The sequence below is a fragment of the Thunnus maccoyii genome, chromosome 5, assembly GCF_910596095.1.
Source record: "Thunnus maccoyii chromosome 5, fThuMac1.1, whole genome shotgun sequence".
Lineage (NCBI taxonomy): Eukaryota > Metazoa > Chordata > Actinopteri > Scombriformes > Scombridae > Thunnus > Thunnus maccoyii.
In genome coordinates this window covers 11,594,647-11,618,578 of record NC_056537.1, presented here as the reverse complement: position 1 = coordinate 11,618,578, position 23,932 = coordinate 11,594,647, and the positions used below count along the sequence as shown (strand labels likewise).

The 23,932-nt window shown below is 44.1% G+C and overlaps 1 protein-coding gene across 1 annotated transcript in view; it reads right to left on the bottom strand.

Moving 5' to 3' along the window:
- Positions 1–23,547, bottom strand: part of plxnb2b (plexin b2b) — a 95,131-nt gene extending 71,584 nt beyond the window's left edge. Inside the window, exon 1 of the mRNA XM_042411844.1 lies at positions 23,508–23,547. The gene's annotated coding sequence lies outside the window, so the exon portion shown is untranslated. The remainder of the gene's footprint in view (positions 1–23,507) is intronic.
- Positions 23,548–23,932: the final 385 nt, after the last annotated feature.

Sequence of the window (23,932 nt, the reverse complement as noted above, 5' to 3'; positions counted from 1 at the left end):
ATGCTGCTGCACTGAACCAAGCAGGTCAACTCTTCCACTGTTAGGATTTTTGAGAGAGAATCAGACAGAGAGTGACAAGAGAAACATTTCTCTGGGGGTGTTAACTATTGAAAACTGTGATGTTTTCTGCCTACAACAGCCCTCTAGCCTCTTTTGAACTTTAAGTGTCACCTCTCCAGAAACAATTTGAGATTGTGTTGGGAATGTGTTTGTGTGTCTGTGTACGTTTGTCCTCTGAGGCAGAGTATTATGTCTGTGGGGGTGGACTGATGAGACAGGCATGCAGACTCCGTTTTTGTGTCGTCAATCACCTTCATGTACAGTAAATGATTTTTCAACAAGCTCCAGGGTGATGGATAATCAGAACGAAAGGGTGGGCTGAGTACTCCTCTCCTAGTTTTTCAATGGATGGTGGAGAGAAGAGAAGGTCCCTACATCACCGTGCTCTTGATGTGCTGTGCACGTTTTTCCATTTGGGCGCTAACGTTAAACGTAGCGCCCTGGGCCAAAGCGATGATGGATTCCCCCTCCTGGCAGCTTCCCTTGTTTCAAAGGAGCACTCAGGATGAGAGAGGGGGTAGGGAGGGAGAGGGGTAGATGTCTGGGGACAGAAGCCCCATGTCGAATAAGAAGCTGCCAAATGGAGCCTCTACAGCTCTTCATCAGGGCCGGTGGTCCTGGAGGGGTGGCTGCTTCAGGCAAATGCTAAAAACTGCAAGCCAGGCAACACATCTGTGCAGCTGGGTTCCCCTCTACGGCATGAAACATATAACCCCTCCAGCAAGTACAGGCATGTGAGTCAGAGACTAAGAGAGAAATGCAGAGGAAAACAGAGAGGGAGCCAGTCAGAGAAAGGCAGAAACAGGGGAAAGTAGGGGTCATGTGTGGTTTCTCACTCAAGATACTGAAATCAAAACTTTCTCTCCTCCTCGGTGTTGACCACGTTGGGCAGAAACAAAAAGCAGCCCTCCAACAGCGAAGGCGCCAAAGGAATGCAAGACGAATCTCCATGGTAATTCTCCCTCTGCAATCATTCTTCTCGTCTCTCTCCCCAACTGTATAGCTCACACGGTTTGTCTCCATCTATTTTCATTCAGGCATAATTAAGGCCCACTGTTTATATTGTTGATCGTCAATTAAGATGATTCACCGTCTAGCGGGAAGACTTTTTCCACTTGATGGTATTGTTGTTGCAGCATCTCTGTCTCACTGTTGATCTTTCAGAGAAATTTATTCTGAACTGATGCAGCAGTTTGTGCTGACATTTACTTATGATGTTGTTTGCCTTCATTCTCAACCGTGTTCATCTCTGCTTTTGCAAGCGACATTTTCATTCTGTTGTCATCAAACCTCCTTAGCACAATGTAGCAGAGCTGCTCACTCAAACAATGCATTAAACATAAAAGCTAAATTGAAAGGAGGATTCCTGCACTTGCTTTTGATGCAGACAGATAGAATTTTCATGTACAAATTACTGGCAGACAAAGATTTTTAGAAACAAAAAATATTTACTTAATCTTTTCATTTTTTTGGTGGGAGTGGAAAATCTCCAACAGTGCCAAAACTAGCAAAGGCCCAAGCCAAATGTCCAGGACTTACGGCAATAATGCTTTTAATCTCTAGGCAGCTGCAGCAAACTCTCAAGTCTGGTGAGACTTTCCATAAGGTTGTTTCTGCATGTCCAGTGTTGTGCACACTGTACAAGCACAGCTTGCCTTCTGTGTCTACGTGATGTCTGAATAACTTGAAGCACATATTTCAAGAGCTAGAACCTAGACAGTGCCAGAAATTGAGCTGACCTCATTTGTATGACCAATTTTAATAAATTAGTCTCACATTTTACAGCAGCCACATGCACCGCTTTCTGCATATTTTACTTGTTTGCGCCTTCTGAGCTGATCTGTGCCTCTATGTCCTCTTCCTTCTCATAATGCACTGATTTATGGGTAATTACTTAGTGACAGGGTTTGTGTCATTTGCACCAAGCGCAACAGTCGGCACCAACAATTTCAGCTTGTTTAATAAGCAAAGAAATAATATGATGAGACATATGATTACAGTGTGTTCTCCATAGCAATAACAACCTTGCTTATTACACATGTATGCGAGCCAGCCTTGTATAATGTGAAGTGTGACCTTAAGTTTTATCATGGCAATCATGACCCTGTCCAGGATTTCCATTAAAGAATATCTGTCTCATTAGATTATGGAATGCAATCTGTGCAGGGCGAGATAAAGTGGTACCAGGTCATACACTCAATATCTCATCATTATGTAACAACGGGGAGTGCGGCCATTGCTCTCCGCACACACGATTACACGTGCACGCACACACTTGTTCTCCCTCCAGATAACAGTCGAGCTGGCAGCCTTCTCATCAATTTACAACACAAATACAAAACACAAACTGCAGCCGTGGAAGATAGGAATTGGGATTTGGAGAGAGTTGCTAAAAATCAAAAGGGCCAAATCCAACGGAGAGTTTTCACACTGCCTTCCATTCCTACTTTTTCCATCTCATTACAGTGCACTTTGAATACTAATGGAAAGGGTTCGCACAGCCATGCAGCACTAATGATTTACAGCTAGGCAAAGTAAGTACACTAAGATACCAGCAGGGCGAACAGGCCTTGGGGGTATTATTCAGGGACATTTCTGTGTACACCGTAACTGTGGTTTCATTTGAAAACATTATTTATGAGAACAATTTCCCCGTCAGTGTCTAGAGGAAAACGGTAACGGCACTTAACATCTCTCTCCATCTTGAGAAGGAAAATGTCATGCAAATAGATGATTTCTCATGTGCTCCCCCTGAACAATCGTACTCAAATGCTGCCCTGCAAATCACTTAATGCGGCGGGGAAATGGGCATTTCTGCCTCGTCTTACAGCGCCTCAGAGATGGAGTAGGAGATTGTCGCTGTGTAATTTCACTTCTTACTCTCTGCCAGCCAAACCCTCCTTCAAACATTTCAGCCATGATTTAGGGATAATAAAAAAAAAGAAAAAAGAAAAACAAGCGCTCTCCCTCTCAGCTTTTTACCCATTTGTGGCGAAATTATTTTTAGCTTTAGAAATCCATGAGAATGAGAAGCGGAGAGACAGCAAGAGGGAGGGAGAGAGATTCTCCTTGCAATGCCAGTGGATTATTGGCAGCTTGCAAAATCCCATCAGAAAGGATGGGGTAGAAACAGATCACTCTGTGTTACATGGGAGAATAAGAGCTGCAGCACATTGTATAGCCACGGCCCGCTGTATCGCCCTCCTCGGCACACTTCTTCTCATCTCTTCCCTCTGAGCACCAGGCCACTCCCGGGGAATTAACCCCACAGTCATTATGCTGGTGAGGGTCACTGGATCTGTGGCATGTGTGGAAACACCAGTAGTGCTCTGGCTTCAGTGCTCTGCCTCAGGCATCCCGCCTGCCTGCCTCCGCATACACAGACACACATGCATATCCCAAACTGAGCAGTGTCACGTACAGACAGAGTACCCACACACCCAGGCTTGTTGCCCAGTCACCAGTCAGCCTGCTTAATAAGGATGGCAAATAGTCCCTGCAGCACTAAAGGCACAATAACAGAAGCCGTGATATTCTCTCTGTAGCTGGAGTCTAACTGTCTCTGTGTCCAAGCAGAGGGCTGGAGGTTCAGAAGGCTAAACGCACACGCTCCATTTGAATTAGAGCTGGATTTACTGAGGTGACAGGGCTTGTTTTCAGCTGCAGCCACCAAGGAGAAGCCGGCCAGGCTATCTCCTAAACCAGCACCACATTGACGTGCCACAGGTAAAGCGTTGGTCCAAATAATGAGCGTGATGAAAGTAGGCAGAGAAAACAATGGCTTCAGGCAGCCGCTGTAAATGCTGGCATCACTTTTTAATTGCCGCTGTTCTCAGTTACGCTTGGTTGAGGGGGGGGGGGGGTCTTTTCTGTCGTGCTCAATCTGCGCTGTGCCATCCTTAACACACAAAGTATGTTGAGACCTCCCCACCTTTAACTTGAAAATCCAACAGATGGGAGAATTTTAGCACCCGCCATGAAATGTCTTTCAGTATATCGCCTGCCCATAGCAATTTTCCCACCACCTACTTCGACTAAGTTGGCAAGATGAACAAACAGACATTGAGGCACACACTCACCCCCTGGGGCATCATTATCCCAGACACAAGAGTTGCCGCCAAAAGTAATGGAGCTCTGGGCCTACCTGGCTCATGGCAGCTCCTACTTTCTTATATTGAAATGGAAGGAATGGGAGAGCTCTGAACACTGTTTATAAAAAAAAAAAAAGGCACTGCCAGGGGCTTTGCTGTGGGATTATGAGAATTGGCCAAGAGTCAGGATAAGTAGGGAGGGGTGAAGGGGAACAGTCCTGCTGTTGGTGTTTTTTTTTCCCATGTTGGCTGGTTCTGTACTGTACTGGGCTGGGTTATACTGGGTTGGGTCAGGCTTTTGCTGCCAGTTCCCAGAACACAGGGACCCTTTTTTCTCCTGCCAATCACAACCAGATGTGCCCAGACTTGCTTTAAGAATTCTGATCCCTCACTCGGTCTGGCTTTCAGCTCTGAGCGAGTCATACGAGTAACAGTGGACACACACCAAACTTGGTAGAGCACAGACCAAAAATACACGCACACACACACACACACACACTCGGTGACAGGCATGCACACAAACACGGCCTGGCTGAGGCAATGTAATCACAGGGGCCCAAAAGGAATCCCAGAGCAGGAATGGGCTCCAATAACATGCTTTTCAACACCGGGGCGCTTGTCTCATTCGCCCATTCCCCCAGGATATGTAGTTTGAGGAGATTCAACCTGACATGACTGAGAGATTTACGAGGTGTAGATAGAGGCCCATTTTCACATAGATACCCGGTCCTATCAATGCAATGCCAAGACCTATCAATTATAGACCAGACAGGTTTCTGCACCCCCAAAATTCTTCAACAGGTATCCCACTCAGCCCTAGAAAGCAGGAATACAATACGACACTCTCTGCTGCTGCTGAGGCATTAGTGTGCCTGTGGGTGTGTTTTAATATTTGAGTGTCACTGCAATGTTTTTCCTTCAAACACAGTGTGAACACAAATTTATGCCCTCAAGCTACATAAAGCACTGATGTTAATGATAACTGCACAAGACTACAGAAATCATTTACATGGTAACTGTGCTGGTGCCATTCCTGTTTAAATGAATCAGGAACTTGGAGGGGGTCATGTGTTGTGTACATAGACAGCGGGAACTGATGTGCTATTAACTATTCATTACATAAATCTGATAAGAAAATTATTCATCCATGCAGGTTATGTGAATAAGTATTACACAGCGTCTTAACCTCTTTTCTCTTTTCTCCTGTGCTCCAGAGGATCTGGTCTCCCCTCTGTATCTTCTCTGCCATGGATCCACCTCCAGCAACATTATCAGCGAGTACCATCTGTTCCCTGCAGCAAGTGTAAAATTGAGCTGCTTGAAAGTCGTCCGATATCGATCGCAGCCACATTAATTTCATAACGCCACATAATGTGTGTCACCATTTGGAATCACATCATGGAATCTGTACGCCCGGTCATGCCCGCAGATGACACTCCTCATGACCCGCATTGACTGTCATGACCGTGATGCATGCGCCTCTAATGTCAGGGAAGTGATGGTGTATAAAATATATTGTGGTTTTGGTTTATATATTTAATAATTGTGTAATATTGGTATATTTGTAAGCCTTTAGCGTTCAATTTAATTTGGAATATTGCTCATTAATTAGAGTGAAATGACCTGAAGTTTTGTGGTTTGAACGTGGGATAACCTTCACTTTACTGTTAATGGTTTAGGTCATATTAAAAAACCTGAGGAGCTAATGTTTGTAAAATAGGGAAGTAATGAACGAGAACAAGAAAAAATACTGAGCATTTCACTATTCTTACTGAGGATTTCATAGCTTTTTTTTTCCCCTACTTGACAGAATGAGCTGCCTTATTTTTCAGAACATTTTTACACCACTACATGTCCCATATGGGAGAACAGGAGTAAAACATTTGATAATTTGTTCTCACGAATTAACACACAAATTAATAAATTGTGCATATTAATACTTCTTACACACACATTAGCAGAACAGTAAAATTATTGAACCCAAATAGCCCATTTAGAGCCCACAATCTTTCACTGTTTATTTGGCACCGCATCACACAACATCCCATGTGCACCTCGCAACCACAGTGGGCCACCAAAGAGAAAGTGATAAAACAAAATTAGCAGACAAAAAGTAGCAGACAATAAATGCCACCAACAGCAAGGAACTAGTTTCACTGGATCACAAATTTATGTAGACTTGTGATAAAAACATGAAACTAAAAAATAAAAACAATAAAGTCGCCCATCCGCTGCAAGAAAATCCAGCTCTTTGAAAAGCCTTACCATCACCTTAAGTGTTGGTTAAACAGAAATGTAGAGCAGATGGTCGCACTACTTGAAAGGTTAACAAAAATTATTATAAATCATTCTCTTGGGACTGTGAAAATCCATACCAAATTTAATGAAAATCTGGACAGAAGCTGTCACGTGCAGGCAGGCAAACTGACCAACCACGCTTGCCATGATTGTTTTTGTCATGCTGCGCTGCCAGCATGACAAAAACGATCGCGGAAGCACCAGCAAAACACTACAAATGCACTAAACACAGAAGAATCATTTATTTGTGTCTTGCAAATCCCAGAGGATCTCACCCATGACGAGATCTGCAATCGCTGCAACTGCAGTCGTGCTTGAAGGTGCCACATTGCAAACGAGACATGGGGCAAGATCCAATCAGATGTGTTGGTGGTGTTTAACTGGTTTCTTCATGTTTGTCGGACTATATATATATATATATATGTATACATATACATATATACACACACACACACCTGTGTACATAACAGGCTGTCTATAAATAGGCTCTTTTCAACTTGTCAAGTGGCTATCTGCTTTCCTTATGTCTACTAACTACAGGTTAATGTCAAACACAGGGAAACTTAAGTTCAACTCAGCCTGGTTCCTTGTTTTTGATTCAATCAAGGAGTAAGCCTGTTGCAGGGAACATAAAAGTCACAGTTCAAATGAGGTAATCTTGCTTCAAACAAAGCAGACATGAGTGGCTGAACAAATCAGTGTCAGCAAGTCACATGCACAAAGACGGTAAGTTAAATGAAAACACAGGGAGAGGATTTAGCATTAGCAGTCATCTTAGGCACAGCGCTGTTAGATAGCAAAAAAAATACATACACCACTTTACAGCCAGATGCTTAAAGCACATTAAGACCTAATCTCTCTGGAGTAAAGAGCAGGGAAACAAAGAGCACTGAGATTGGTTGCACAGGAGGTGGGAGGGCGCGAGTTGAGTAGGAGTACACAAGAGAGGAGTGCGTGCCCTACAGGCTCCTCTTTAGTAGATGGTCCATTGTGGTTAACTGTACAGATCGATAGATCAGGTCAATAGATCATTAAGCAATCCCTATGCTCCCGAAATAACACAGGGATCAGAGTGGAGATAAGAGCCTGGATCAATGCTGGATCGACGGGAGGATGGAGCGGTGGACAGAGGCTGGTACAGGGATGGAGGGTATGCACCCTGTCGGGGTGGTGAGCGGTCTGCCACGTGTCTCAAAACAAAACTGTTAAAAGGTTGTTTTATTCAAATCATAAAAAATATGTTTTCTCATTCAACTAGTTTTGCAGAGCCCATGGCGGATAGTTTTGTTTTTCCTCTGTGATTTAGCCCGATGTTAGGATTAATCTTACAGTGGGAGGTGGGTTAAGAAATGTTTACCCACCTCCTTTCAAGCAAAACTCATCATTCCAGACAGCGTTTTAGTCAAATGGCAAATTGGTAATTGTTTAATTATTAACAGAGACAGTTGAAAACCATTTAAAGGTCTCATTCTGAATGTTGTTTAGGCTTTCTATGTACGAAAGGGATTGTTATTTGCAAGAGTGCCAAATACATTTCACTCACAATACGTAACATCAGTTCAACTACACAAAAGGTAGATCAGGAAAGAGACTCACCTGCAACGTGACCTTACAACAACTTATTTGATGAGCTTGTGACTTTTAAAGTTTATTTTTCGTTTTTTCCTTCACTGGATGAGTTCACTGCTATCAACAAGGGATATATCGGGTTAGCAAAATCCTTTTCTGGTTCTCAAGTTGTCACAACATACACTGAGCTGATGAAACTCAGGAACTGTGAATGCAGCTCTGTGTATGAAAACTTAAGAGTTATCATTTTAAAATGCAAAGTGTCTCTCTGGACAGGAACTAAATGAGTGAGTCTGCCAATAAAACAGTATGTAATTAGGGCTGTACGTATCACTAGGGTGGGGACATATCACTGACTAGTACAGGTAATACAGAAACCCCACACACACACACACACCTCCCCTAGAGATATAAATCCCATCTGAACGGGGCTATAGGGACTACGTCTTTGGTAGAAAGCAGTTCAAATGAAAACTGTTCACAGTGAGGTCAGTGGATTATCCAGAGTAATGGAGACAGTGTTCCTGGAAAGACACACTGCTGTTGAATTTTTTTTAATGTAATTTTTCACTGCTGTGAGCACCACAAACAAAATTGCCTTCACCTCCACTGTTTTGGGTTGGCAGCAGAAATCTCAGGAGGTGGCTATCTCAAAACTGGGATACACAAAACCCCAAACCATGTGCATTGCAAGAAACCATGAAATGCAACTGAGAAAATAGGATTGTTTGGTAATTTGGGTGACCTGACTCTATATAGCATTAGCTCATGTCAGCATGGGTGGGCAGGACCGGGGCCATGCGCTGCCAGGTTTTGACCACCTCTGTGTCGATGTAGGTGGGGAGAGGCACCTTTATGAAACCGGCAGCCTGAAATGGAAGAGGTTTTAGACCAGCAAATGGGAAAGCACAGCTGGATAGAAATCACATATTCCTTTTCTACTATGGCAAGTGATGTGTTTATCGGTTTATCGCCTTTTTAAAATTCACTAATACAGATCATTCTGTCTGGTTAACTCATTAAAATCAGTAGTTATCTTGCAGAACGATTTAACGATGTACATTATTCCACAAGCCTCTAGGCTAAAGCACAGCGACGTGGCTCTGGCTTTAAAAGATGCCTTCTATCAGATAAGGATGTAATTATACAAAACACAACATTGTGTTGACTAATTCTGTCATAAAGCACTTAATCGTATAGCAGCATTAATATGCCCATACTGATTCTTTTCCGTGTGGCAAATATCAATGTAATCCTATTCTTATGACTGGGATCCATTTGTAATCTGAGAGGTTCATTTTAAAAGGTCAACACCTGGTGTTTATCAAGTTCTTTCATAAAAAAGGGCTAAAAATGATTTACGATCATAGAGGCATCAAATTCCTTTAGAATTGATTTTGTACTTCATAATATATCAACATGCCTGCTCTATTGGGAGGCAGAGAGGCTCTGTGTCTTTGATCACACTTTCTCATTATCATCTGTAAGCAGGAGTAATATTAAAATAAACAGAGCAGGGGGTAAAGCCTGGGGACCGCTGCTTCCTGCCCCCCTGCCTGATGCCGCCATGGGCTCTTCCTGTCTGGGTGTTGGGGCCAGGCCTGCCCGCTGGGGACCTGATAAACTCTGAGCAAAAGAGGGGGAGGGAGGAAGAGGAGCGGTGGCAAGCCATACGCAGACGCTCCACCCTAAAGAGGAACAGCATGCCATCCCCGGTGGACATCTGTTTTCACAGGTGTGCTCACCCAATGTGATTAAGATTGGCGCTGCACACCCCCCGAGCAATGCTGTACTTGTACGCCAACACTATGGGTGCCGGGGCATGGGTGTGAGACGCGGGGAACAGTTGTGTTGTTTTGGGGCAGATGGAACTGATGATGAGAGTTTGAGTGAAAAAGGACAGAGCGAGTGGAGGAGAAAAAGGGGGTTTTGTGAGAAAAGTTCATATGGCTAATTCACTGCAAACAACTGTTTAGAGAAACATAATTTAAGAAGAGTGGGATTATTCTCAGCAAATGCAGATTATCCTCTGCTGTTTGATTTTTAAAGTGAGGGGGGGGGATCACATGAAAGGATTGGAGTAAGCCACACATGGGAACAGTGTTTCATAAATATCATTACAATTCAAAAATGGGCAAAATGTTCTCAGAGAGGAGACTGGATGGTCTGAAAGGGAAACCATTCACCCCCAGAAAAGCCTATAGGATATAGGTGGGCAGCGGTTTTGGCAGAACCAACACAGCTGGTACCCAGTGCTACAACGCACCTGCTTCCATGGCAACCAGAAGAGGGATTGCTTTCCCTTACACCAGCAGGCCACTTCATGCTTTAATGTAAAGCGACAACTCGCTGGAATTAATTTGTGTGTTGTCAAAAAAAAAAAAAGTCCCCCCAAACAGATTTAATTCAGAAAAATAGGAAAAAAGCAATTTTCTTTATTTATGTTAGCTCCCCCATCTGCCCCCACACCACTGCTACCACCCCATAATTCTCCAGTGGTTTTTGAGAACTTTCAGCCATTTCAAGCGATCTCACTCCTCGAGTAGTACGAGGCAGCGACAAGAAAATCTTTAACGAACGAGAAGGCAATTCCATTTCACAGCAGCGAGGAACCGAGGAGGAGGGGTGGGAGAGTCAGTCACCAGCTTCTAAAGAGAAATGGAAGCCTTGGATAAAAGCTGCTCACCCCAAGATATCCCCCCCCCCCCCCCCCAAAAAAAGAGGAGCAGACAGACTTAACACCAAATCATCCTGCTGTACGACTCAGAAGCTTACCTAGCACTGACAACTGACAGGAAGAGTGCGCTGTATCTAGCTTATTAGCATTTGTGAATATCACTTTGCTTATGCCCCCAAACTTCTTAAACCTCTGTCTGTGACTAACAGAGCAACATCATCTTTTACAGCAGACATCATTTGGCAAACAAGGAATAAATAAAAACCTAAATGCATGCTTTTGCATGTTCAGAGTGGTTATCAAAGGCTTTTATCACATCAATGATTTTACAATGCTGCCATGTAAAACCTGTTGCTAAGGCATGTTTAAGGGAAATCTTATATGAGTATAAGAACAGGAATGATAAATGTGCACATATAACAGGCAGTATTCGGAGTTAATGTGGCTTGCTGTGATCTCAAGCTGCTGGAAACAAATATATCCCATTTGCCAGTCTGGGATATATTACAAACCCTGATCACACAACCAATCCCTAGTCCTGATTCCATTATCCATCAAATAGAGTGCACCCCCTCCCTCACTCCCACCCCTCCCATCAATGAAGCAACGGCAGGCATCGCTCCCACAACTCTGCCCAGCTCCAATCTGCTCTCGCTTCCCATCTCCTGGCGAGCATAACTCAGCGAGGGGTACGACTTCTCTCAAAAGCTTGATGTGAGAAATGTATATATTTGTAAGTGCTAATACTAAGCAGCACAGAATGTTGGGCCAGCACCAGACAGATGGTTCTGAGAGAGGCAGAAGATCAGAGAGATGCTCCCTCCCACCCTCTCTGTCCCTGTTCCTCTATTTCTCTGAAAGAAGGCACTATCACAGCTCTGCATGGCACCAAGGAGCCTCAGTGTACAAAAGCGGCCTTAATTCCCTCGATGGTGGAATCAGCTCACTTTAACAAGGGTATCAAAGTAGTTCATCAATGAGGGGATATTTAGAACTCAAACTCTCAAAAGTCTACATAACCATGGGTGGAATACTATTGGGAGGGTTGGTGGGGTGTAGAAGGACAAATAGAGGCACTTAACAGAAAAACAGGCATATAAACAAAACAACAAAGACGCATAGAAGTAGTTTTGGAGAAAGAGTGCAGAAAAGCCCTTCTCAGATTTGTAGCGGAGTGACTAATGACATGGAAATTCTTATATGTAACTGGTTTAAAGGCACAATTAGCCTTGCCCAGTGTGTCCTTCATAAAGCACTGTCAGTGCAGATTAATTGATATAATCAAAGGCCAAGTGAGCTTAATTTATGAAGCTGGAATTCTCTGGAGCACAAGTTATAAAGTGTGAACAAAAGAAATGACTGACTCACTGACTCACTGTGTGCTCGAGTTTTCACAAGAGGAGGGATTTCATGTCTTTATTTGGCATACATCTGTTTTACACTTGGCTCGCTATGACACCTCATAGGAGGCCAGGGTCAAATAAAGTGCAGGAGAGCTTAACAGCTCTTGCACACCAAGGGAGGCAGGGCTACTCAGCAACTACAAAACAGACAGACAAATGGATTCATTTTCAAGCGCACACAGATGGACATGAAGCCACACAGATAGAAAAAGTCTCCGGACACACAGAATGCACTCCCCCCCTTTTTTTTTCTGGAATGGGCCAGGCAGCCTGTGTGGGCTACATCAGCCATGCTTTCAACGGTTTACACGAAATGGTTCAGACACGTGTACAATCATCAACTCTGCTTAGCACTCTGCCTCTGTGTTTCTCTATGTAAAACTCAGAAATGGAATGGGCTACAATTCACCCACAGTGCAAAGAACTCGATCAGGGGTGAAGGCGCCATATCAGGATTGCTTCCACGCAGAAAATATGTTGCATTGCCTGGTGGAAAGAGAGGAAGGTCGAGCAGAAGCTGCCAATCGATTGTGATTCTCATTGTTCAAATGGGACATAAAGCTCTCTTTGTCTGCCCATGCTCTTCTGACCTTTATCGGGCCACTGAAAAAGGCAAACGCCACCAGGCCGAGAGGGAAATGGAGCGTCTGTTTTGCGCTTAACACACTGCTCACAGATTGCAGAGCTGGCATGGTGTGGCGGACACAGACTGTCTGCCAACCTGGGCGCTCTCCGCCCTGCCCGACCTTGGTACCACTGCGCCAATGTGCCAACGAGGGCTCCATAACACCCTGTCCTTGCCTAAAAAAAAAAACATACTCTATCTAAGACAAGGCTGGAAAACAGAAACAGGCTTGAGACACAGAGTTCATTAACAGATAAACGGCGGGAGGTGGGGAAAAAGAGAAAGATGGGAATAAATGAGGAAATGACAACGGACGGAAGATATGGGGAGAGGTTGGCAGTCGTCCATGAAAAAGACAGCTGGCAGCGACATCCTTCACAAACCTGGCGACGCAAGCGGCATGATGGAAGCAACCTCCAGAGACATGGAGAGAGGGAGAGAGGAAGAAGGAAAGAGATGAGGGGGTTTGGAGGAGGGGGGTTGTGGTGGTAGATAACGTGACTTTAGTCTCCAGACTCCTGTGCTAATTAACACAGTTCCACATACAAGGCCCCCTGCCTGCCTCGCAGCCTGGCCCCGGTCTTCAGAGCCGACACAGAGGGGCCGAGAGAGACGGGAAAATGTGTATGTGTGTGTGTGCGTGTCTGTGTGTGTGTGTGTGTGTGTGAGGAAGGAATGGGGGAGTATGAAGGATGAAAAGGGATGAAAGGTGAGGCAAGGTCTGGTGGCCTTGTCTGAAGGTGAGTCGGCTCCCCCGCCAGCCTGCAGCCTGGTTCCTCTGGCGGAAAGCAGGAGGGGGGGGGGGGGGGGGGGGGAGAAGACGAATGAGTTCAGTGCAGGGATGCTGATCAACACCCGAGTCGCTCACCGGCCATCTCACTATTTCGCTCAACTCGTCCAGAGGGAGGGAGGAAGTGAGAGAGAGAGAGAGAGACAGAGAGATAGGAGAGGAGGCCAATGAGCCGGCACCGGTCCAGTCACAACACCACAGACACAAATCCTGGTTCTGTACCATTAGCTCCAGACTGTCATAAATCAGACAAAGCCAGCCGGCAGGACGGAGGGAGAAGGCCAAACAGAGAAGTCAAAAAGCCACAGCCACACAGCACTGATTGGACAGCAAGGGGGGAAACAAACAGCAACCTCTGAACAGAGGAAGTATTTATAACAACACAAGACAAGCTCCAAACACATAATGGAAGAGTTGGACAGAGTAGGGCTAGATATTGAATCTCAATACTTATCACCAAAATCTTTCCATAGCACTCAGTGTTGATACTGAAAGTTGGCACTGAATGCTTGGTCAAATTTTTAGCCTCGTTTATTAATTCTCTAAGTTATATCAGAAAACTAAACAGAAACATATTTTGGACGGCATTTTGTGCTGTTATGCAATAGTTATAAGATAAAGGAACGAAATGCAACAAAAGCCACCAGCAGACCCCAAGCGTGTGCATTGCAATCAGTTTAACTTTAAAAGCATAGACCACCAGGGCTACCGCAAACTTTGCTATTTTAGTTTGGCTAATTTGGCTGATTGTGTTGAGACAAAAACACTGATGCACTGAGAAGTTTTGCATATTTAGTTAAATGAAAAGAAGTTTTATAAAACAGGTTCGCTCTCATATCAGTACCAACACTAAAGTAATATATTGGCACCACTGTTAACAAATTTAATACAATGTACTTAGTTTTAGTGCAGAGTAAAACATGCTTTTTAAAAGCTACTTCACACAAATTTTGATTGTAGCCTAGAGTCTCTGCATTTGCATCTCATAAAAGGCAGCATTAACATACACATGATCCAGATTGTCCGGGCGCTAGTAGACTAGACATTTAGTCATTAGGATTTTGTCATTGTAAATTGTGATGCTCGATTAGAACATGTGGGTTAGCATTTCCATTTGGTAATACCATTACTGGAGCAAAAGCTTCATTAGCATTACTGCATGTAATAACCTCGACAAGGGATTTCCTAACCCAGATTTCAACCACACCCAACGCAGGCATGCTACTTTGGCATGCGCCCTACTGGCAGATAAACAACACATCTGCCTCCCTGCTCTCAAAGTTGTACATGTATATTGTATGAACCACTGGAGAAAAGACAGTTGTTATTTGTATGTGTGTGTGCGTGTGTGTGTGTGTAGGAGTGTACGTATAGTGTATGAGCACAAAAATTTGATTCCATGTAAGACAGTGTGTAGAAAGCTAGGCTCCATATTGGCAGAAACTGGCAGCAGAGCAAGTCTTGGTCTTGCAGCAAGCTCTGGTGAGCCTGTGCCAATCCAACCTCACACAGCAGTACGCCACGGGGGGCTGAACACTTCTACACTGCGATCCAATTAATTTCATCTCCGCACGCCACACATTTTCGACATGCTAGGAGCGTAAGGAGAGGAAGTGGAGGTTTGAATGGGGTGGAGGTGAGCGGTGAGGCAACAGGGAATAACTGAGAAAAAGGAAGTGGAAGAATGGGCCAGGGTTGGAGAATCTTAGAATTCCCTGTATCTAGCATTCGAGTTTCAGCACAGGGAGAAGAAAATGCAATTACACGTGCCCTCTCAGCCTTTTCAGGCAAGTGTGGTGTGTAGAAATGAGGGTGTAGTGGTGGGGTTTTTGCCCTGTGGCGGCCAGCACTTCCATACTCTATGCTAATAGACGCTTGTTCTGCATTCTAACAGGCATTTGGTGGCACAGCTCTGAGTGGGGAGCAGCCGAGGGTGAGTGCAGAGCATCAGCAATGTAAGAGGAGGGGCGGGTCTGTTGCCTCGTGTCTCTGGAGATAGTAGGAATAATGAAAAACTCTGCTGGGACTTCAAAGCAAACGGCTGGTCATTTCCTGTGGTGATGGCTGATACCAGCCTACATGTTCAGGCAACAAGCACGCACACACTTAGTCACACATTCCTGCCAGCAAAACTCTGGCCAATGAACACCACTCCCTTTGATGGTATAGCGGAGCCAAGAAGAAGGAGAAACAAGTCTTTGGACGTGGAATAGATTTGAAAAGCCTTTGTGTGTCACTGGCGGAACCATCTAAGTGCTTTAGCCAGGACAACACTTACGCAATGTTGCTGTAATGACAGAAAGCAGCTGGTCAAGTTAACCGTTTTTTTTAAAACTTTTTACAGAGTTCAGAGTTCAACCAGCAACATGTGACAGCAAACCAAAAGCATCATAACAGATGAGATAGTTGTCATAGGGCAATCAAACATGAATATACATTCTCATTTTCAGTTATTCCTGCATGTTTTGAGCAACGGACATTTTCTTGGCAGACATTTTGACATGTGATAGCAAGAAAAGCTCACTGTCATTTGTCATTAATAACATTAATAATAGCTCATTTTCATTTAAGTGTTCCAGTATCGGAAGTGTGAATTGTAGCTCACTGGACTGGCTTACTGGGACACTTCAATCTTTAATATTATTAGTTACGACTGTACTTTTCCTGCTATGACAAGTCAAATGTCTGCCATGAAAAAAGGTTCAACATTTCATTTAATATAAATGGACCACTTTTCCTGATTTCTATCAACAACGTTATTGTTGAGTCTCACAATGAAAGGCCATTTTTTTCAATTCAGTGGATTTACTTAAAATTGTCAAGCTCATTCCTCGTTGCTCTTTCTTTGAAGAATGAACCTCTAATTTTAGCGTTTTTACTGGCTTTAAAACATTATTCTAAACAGGTATCTGTCTCATTACAGAACAGTTGTTGGGAATGGCATATCCAGTATTGTCATCCTCCTCCAAGGTTTCAGTTAATCATTTCATTTTTCACTTGGGCTCTTAAGATGATTATTTGTCAAAACTAAGACAGAATGCAAAAAAAAAAAGATTAGGCAGCTCAGATGTGGTGAAATGTTCCACCAATACTGATGGAAATGCATATTTGTTGCCCATCTGTGGGTCAACACAGCCCCACATGTACAAGCGAGTAAAAGCAACACAATCTGAGTGGTAATCTATGAAGGACGAAGGAAGGGCTGCTTGGCCGGCACATTGTGCAAACATAAACAAGCCAGCAGTGGCCGTTTCTGGCTGATCCCACTCTTATCATATCATCTAGTCCCGATATGAAAGCCAGACTGCCCTGGATGCTTTTTGTGATTATATGTATTTGTCTGAGTAGGCACCCAGATGCATTTTTATGTATGTCTCTGTGTGTTATGTGCAAGTAAAAATCACCAGTCAGTGAGACTCGAGTGAACAAAAACACACATCTGGTTCCATTCAGGATGCCTTGAATTCTTTGCCTGCTTGGTTCAGATTACTTCCCGAGCCCCCATGCTGCCTGCGCAGAAGAGCAGATAAACTATGCCGCTCAACACAATGCCTTCCCTATTCAGCTCACAACTGGAAGGGTGTAGGTTGACAAAGGATAGAGGTGAAGCTGAGTTTGCAGTCAGGTTCTGGGTGTCAACAGGCGTAATGTAGGAGACTCCTGAGTTGCCAGGTATTTATATAATTTATTGCTTCTCACCCAGTCCAGACCCCTCCTTACAGTATGTCGAGCTGGAGTGGGTCCTAAGGGAAGGGCACGTTAAAGGTTCTGCCAGACAGAACAGCACCTTAATATGCTCCTAAACCCTCCAATTGAAATCCGGTGGGGAAAGCCCCAGCAGTAGAGGGTCAGCTCTGTAGAGATCAAGACCAGAGAGAAATGTACAAGGTCAGGAGACTGAGAACCTTGAGAGCATTGGTTAAGGATGTATGGCAGCATAAGCAGGCCTAGACCACGTGAGATGAGACCCAGAGAGCCGATACTTTTTCCTTTGTTCACAGTCAGAAATCCAACTTAAGAGCCCCTATGCACAGCTATGAAGAGCATGCCTCCTATTCAGAAATGAAACATCTATACACCTTGGGATCAGTTTGCTCTACACACAAATCTAGCTACAATTCCTGGACATCAACTTTTCTTTACATTTCAGAAGCCCCCCCACCCACCACCACCGCCACCCCACTCTCTTATCTCCTAGGTTTGACAGAGTGATGTCTTCAGCCAAAATCACCTCGTCTACTCCGGTTCCCCAGGAGATGGAGTGCCAGTGATGTAGACGATTCAATCAGTGAGAAGTGAAAGAGCAGATCACAGACAATACGCCGCGGCCCCATTACCCCCGGTCCTCGGTTACCGCTAGCGACGCTTAGCTCGGGCCCCCACCTAATGGGCCATAATATCATTTTACGCCATGTTCCAGCTCTTTATGCTAGCTCTAAACATAACTCTGTCGCCAAGGCACAATAAAAACAGATATATTTCTTTATTACTCCTCACGAAGCATATCACCAGATCTGAGCACCCCTGCAAAGGAAAGTAATATCTGCAGGAACCCGCTCTTTTCCTTGGCTCATTTAGAGCAGACACACAGTTGTTATTACATTGAGCTGCACTCTGCCAGCCTCACCTCCCCATGCCATTCACTCAGAGGGTAATGGATGTTTTATTATAATCAAATGAATACAATATCTTCACCATAAATAGCCTACTTAAAAAGCCATTTTCTCTGCTTTGCAATATGTTTGAATGTCCATCACGCCTCAAGCAACGAGGTGCCACATGTTTAATTCAAAGCAGATGCAATTTGACTGTTATGTGCTACTGTATAGGTGAAAACAGTGACTTGTGTACCCTTTACTCAACCTCACGTCCTCAAGCTGCCCCCTTCCATTCACCCAATAATCGCACGCTACATTTTCTTGCATAAAGTCATCCAAGTCTCCAGCAGGTTCATTACTTTGCATGATAGCAGGAAGAGCCCATTCACTTTTTTTCATCTCATGGGGCAAATGCTGTGCGTGTAAGTTTTGAGCCAGATGAACAGAATTTCACTCCAGCGAGGGCAAGTTATTATCCACAACTAGGAATCATCCCCTACGCAGGGTATACGGTGCCATTGTCCTCTACCCTATATATTATCTGGTCAGCCCAGCCCATTTACACTATGGGGATCTGACAACAGATGAACGAACACTCGGGCATAAACGTGTGTGTGTGTGTGTGTGGCAAGACAGAGCAGGAGGGGAATTGGGGAATCCAATCTCTCACACAGAGGAGCAGAGACAGGCAGGCAGATACGCTCCAGGCCCAGAATAACCCCAACGGTATCCATGAATGAAATGACAGGATTACAGGGGTATTAGAAAACCTGCTGAGATGGTTGATAATGCTGTTTATGGTTGGGCGTCACACCGCTTGCAGGGAAAAAGTCAAACTGTTTGACTAATGAAAGTATGGACAAGCTCGTCACGCAGTCACCGAGCACAAAATTCAGGGCCAGGGGTCTTCTTCTCTGTTTACAGTAATGGCTCGGTGTTGGCTACTTGATGGACATTAATGCAAATAAAAGATTCATGTCTTTGGCATTATTGTGGCTGAATCTCTCAAAAAATGGGGATAGTAAACATAAGCCCCACAATCCTGGTTAAGAATGGGATTATTGTTGTGTCAACAACCCCCATAGATAATAGTAATTACTGCCCTTCCTGCAGCGCCATCAGACTGAGGCAACTTCCCTAGCTGACAGCTTGGTCCTAATTACCAAGAACCACCAATTACTGGCTCCATTTCATTATTTATATCGCTCAGCACACCCAAATAAAAGAGACTTCAGTGACTCTGAGCAGTCACATCTCTGGCAGCTGCAGAGGAGCATCCAGAGGGCCTGCTGAATCATTCTCTCATAGTTTTTTTTTTTTCCTGACAACATCTAGTCAGCATGCAAACACAACATTATTAGGGCAAAGAAAAGTGAGTTAAATAGGAAAATAAAGCCAATAGGGGGCTGCCTTTACGTCCTCTTTGCCAGACGCAGTAATTTAGGTAACAAGGAAGTGCATTATCATCTCTTCTTTTCCCCACTTGCTCTTGCTTGTTTATTTACCAACAGAGATGCAGAATCAGTTCTAAAACATCCGCCCTGGAGCCTTTTAACTTCTAAAACAGTTTACATGTTGTATCTACATTCATATTTCATTTATTCCACTGTGAGATCTACTGTATGTTAGAATAATTGACTCCTCTGCTGCCATGTAAAAGATGCTTCCAAAAATAATTAAAAAAAAAAAAAAAAAAAAAAAAAGCATAATTCTTTATCTAGTGAGTGGTGAGTGTATTCAACCATCCACACACACACACTGACTTTCGCAGATGTTTCCCATCACCCTCTGCTGCCAAGCGGCGTCCAGTGATGGCTGAGAGGAGGGGAGCGTGGGCTCGGGGTGGGGGTGTGAAATTCTGCTATTCCTGCTCCAGTGAATCCTGCAGAAACTTGGCAGATCATTGTAGAGATTTGTATGTCTGTGGATTTGACATGAAACTGTATGAGAGGCTCGTCTGGAGTCTGTCTCTCAACGTGCCTCCCCTTAAAGTGGGCCTGACTGTTTAGCTTATGTTCCCATAAAATCTGACGGCTACATTTTTCAGCCCCCAAGGGTGCAGATGGGTGATTAACTCTGCAGACAGGTCTTATACCATCATCTGAAAGATAACCATTACAACACTTTGTTGCCTCAGAAAAGTATGCCTCTAAATAACGTAAAGCACATAATCCTGAAACAGGGAAACGAAACAAAAGCAGCTGCATCATCTAACCAGATTTCTGCAATCTTACACCTTGTGATTAGTCTTTCTATATTGATGATGATTCACTGCAAATTCAATGCATCACATAACCAGCTCAAACAACAGCTCATGCTCAGCAAGCTATAAAACATGTAAAGCTATCACTTTCTAAAAAGACCAACCGTCTCAAAAAAAAAAAACGTTTATGAGTATGTGCAAAAAGGAATCTACTGTGGCGATCCAAAGCGCTTAGCATTTAGATGACAGTTGTGCAGGGCAGGCCTTGTTTGCAGGGGCTGGAGTGGAGCAGTATATGTGGCCTGGAGGCCGGATCTGTTCCAACTGTGCCCTGGCAAGAAAACGCTCGGCCCAGTCAGCCTCGACAGCTTGGATATTCACAGGGGGCGATGGAAAACTGGAGGGTTGCAGTATCTTGTTGGAGTTGGGGGAGCTCGGAGGAAAGGAAGGGGTGATGAGTCAGGAACAAGGTGTTTTTGTATTATTTTGGTACCGCAAGGACGTGGCATTTGCCGTGTTCCGTGAGCCAAATGTAGGCTGCTGATGAAGCCTCGTGTCTGTGTTGGCCTGCGGTGATTGGGTTTATCAGCTGGCAGTTAGGTCTGGGGGGGGACAGCAGCATTTTTAACTACTTTTACACGTTCTGAAGGTGTTAGTTTATGCCGGCACTGCAGTACCTTGCTTTGGTAATGATGAATATTTAAAGCCTGGAGTTGAATTATACATTTATCACCGTAGAGAAAAATAAAGAGAAAAGACTGGTTATAAGGAAAAAGAAACACATACAGCAGGACCATGAGGTTTTCAGTGCAACATCTACATTTGTTCCTACTATGACCTTACCATAGCAGTGGGCTTTAGATTACATGACACTTTGTCATTTGACAAACCATTGTGACAATTTCAGAGTTTCCATAGATCACAGACATTTAAAGTTAGGATCATCACTTTGATTTAGTGTGACAAATGAATTATTCACTCTCATCCCTGGGGATGCATAATTAAATTCTGAGTGATCTTGAATATCATACAAAGGACTTTTGATGTTGGACAGCTTTCTCCTCACTTGATTAATCTGTATCAACTTCATAAGTGCCATAGTAAGGTCATCAGCTATATTGTAAATAAATGTGGAGCTCTTTTCAAAAACAATATTTTGTATGGTCTTTCTCTTTGAAATATCATGTGTCAACGGTATTACGATCCATTAAATGGTCTTATTTGCCTATTTTTGCTCAAAGAAGCACATTTAAAAGGGTAAACTAAAGGGGTATCTGACAAGAATAAGAGTGCAGAACTATATAGTTGACTGCATTGATTAATTTTCAAAGTATCTAAAAGTGACGCAACAGATAAAAAGGTCAGTGTCGCACAAGGGAAAAGAAAACTACAGGCCCCACCCTCACCACAGCGAAAAAAGACAACAAAAAACATGAGATTTGTTTGCTCCTGTGCATCCTAATTCATTCATCGCAAGTACCTCTTTGCTCCGGGTTGTGCCAAGGCAGAGCCTCATGGGATAAATGATTGACACCTCCTAATCCTCATGGATACCAAAAAGCATGTCATTACCATGACATTACACTATCTTCTGGGATGTGAGACGAAGCGTGGCAACAAAACAAAACTCCAAAAATAAGAAATGTGGATTTTTAATGTGATGTGTTTTGGGTCACAACAGTAGCTTAAGTATTTTGAGTAACCGCATCTCTCCACCCAAGTTCTATTAATTCAGTACCGCCAGAACAACCACCTGGGGTAGGCCACATTTTAAATGAGCCATATTGCGGGCAGGCTGGCAGGCATGCAGCACTGGAGGGAATGTGATAGAAAGTGGAGCACAAGAGTTATGACCTAAGCAAACAGCTGATTATGGAGAAGATAACTGAGAAAAGGAGTCATCTGTCAAACTAAGCCCTCCACAGATGGACGAGCGTGGAACACTAAGAAACCAGCACGTCCCGAGGCTTTGTGGCAGCTTTAGGCTTTAAAGTACACCACAGAAGCAGTTTAGGAAGAAGCCATATATCATGTGCAATTACACGTTAATATTCCTCACCTTTTCATTCATCTAATTGACAGGGTGACTCGTTGTAAGTGTAGTTTTTCCACTTCTGAGTGAAGTATGACAGAAGAAGCTTTTACAGCTGCCTATATAAGACTATTATAGCAGCGGTTAATTGCTGGGGATCTTCATTTAATGAGTATCAGAGCAGATTTAACTTGCGGCCCTTAATAAACAAGCGTAGAAACCTACTGGTGTGCAAATAAAGTTTTGACAGAATATAACTTACTAACTTGGCCAAGACTTGACTTATAATTGGACCATTGTTTCCTGACACACAAACACGAAGTGTTGACCATTTTACTAGCCAGCAATGTTCCACTTCTCTAAGCACTTCTCTAAGCACAATAACGGAAAGTGTTTTCACTGGTGTGCTGTGGCACTTGGGGGCTGAAACGTGTGTGTGTGTCTCTCAGGTGAGACGGTCAACTATCTGCTGGGTAGCAGAGCTACTGCCTAACTCCCTTCCCTCTGCTCTGTACACCCTATCAGCTCAGTCCTTTCCCCAGAGCTCACTATCGCCCCGCCACCTCTACTCTTGTACTGACAGCCAAACAATGGGAGCCAGAACTGCCTTAACGAGTAGAAAGTGGAGGCTCGACTAATTAGAGGAACCCCCACCCCCTCGCCTCCAACCCCTCCTGTTAAATCAGAACAGTGTGATACAGCTTGGCCAAGGATAGGAACGTTGGGTCCATCATGAGAGAAACAGGGGCTGAAAGTTGTTTTTTTTTCTGTTTTTTTTTTTTCTGGCTGCTGGCCCATTGGGGACCGTGGTAATTGCCCGAATCCCACTGTGGCAACTGAAGAGAAAGAGTGTGAGGGTGGCACAAGCCAAGGAAAGTGAGAAAATGCTGGGAGTAAGTGTGAGAATTAAAGTCTAGCAATAGAAAAAAAAATACAGATAGGGAAAGAGGAGACAGATAGAAGCTGAGAAAATAAGGCACAAAAGATAAAATGTTTATAAGACAAAACACGGAACGACATGCAGGACAGGTGATGCAAAAAAAAAAAAAAAGTGGGATCCTGAGGACTCGTTGTTGCGTGAAAATAATACAAGAAGAAAGAAAGCTGGAACAAAATATTGGGAGTGTAAGTGAAAATAGAATGACCTCGGGTGCTACTCACTAGGGAGAGGCAGACAGGGGTGCAGTGAGCGTCTTGGCTGTTGGAGTGGAACAGAGCAGGGTGCAGCAGTGGCTGCACAGTGGGCCCTCACTGGACACTTCAATCACAGGCAGCCAGAGCCCCGGGCAAACTTGGCCAATTAGCCGCACACTGCCGCTGACCCCGAGCTTCATTAAGGGCCCGGGCTCTGGATAAGAGAAGAGAGGAGAGGGGGAGGAGAGGAGAGGATTAGGGAGAGAGAGAGAGAGTAAACCATCAGCACTGGCCAGGTTTGAGAAGACACACACATGCATTTGCACGGATACACACACTAGAGGTGAAGCTCAAGGTTACAGATAAATACAATCAACTGTGAGAGCACCCTTTACCACACATGTACACACTCATACTAGCACCTCCCTGTGGGTTAACACCCACAGCAAAAA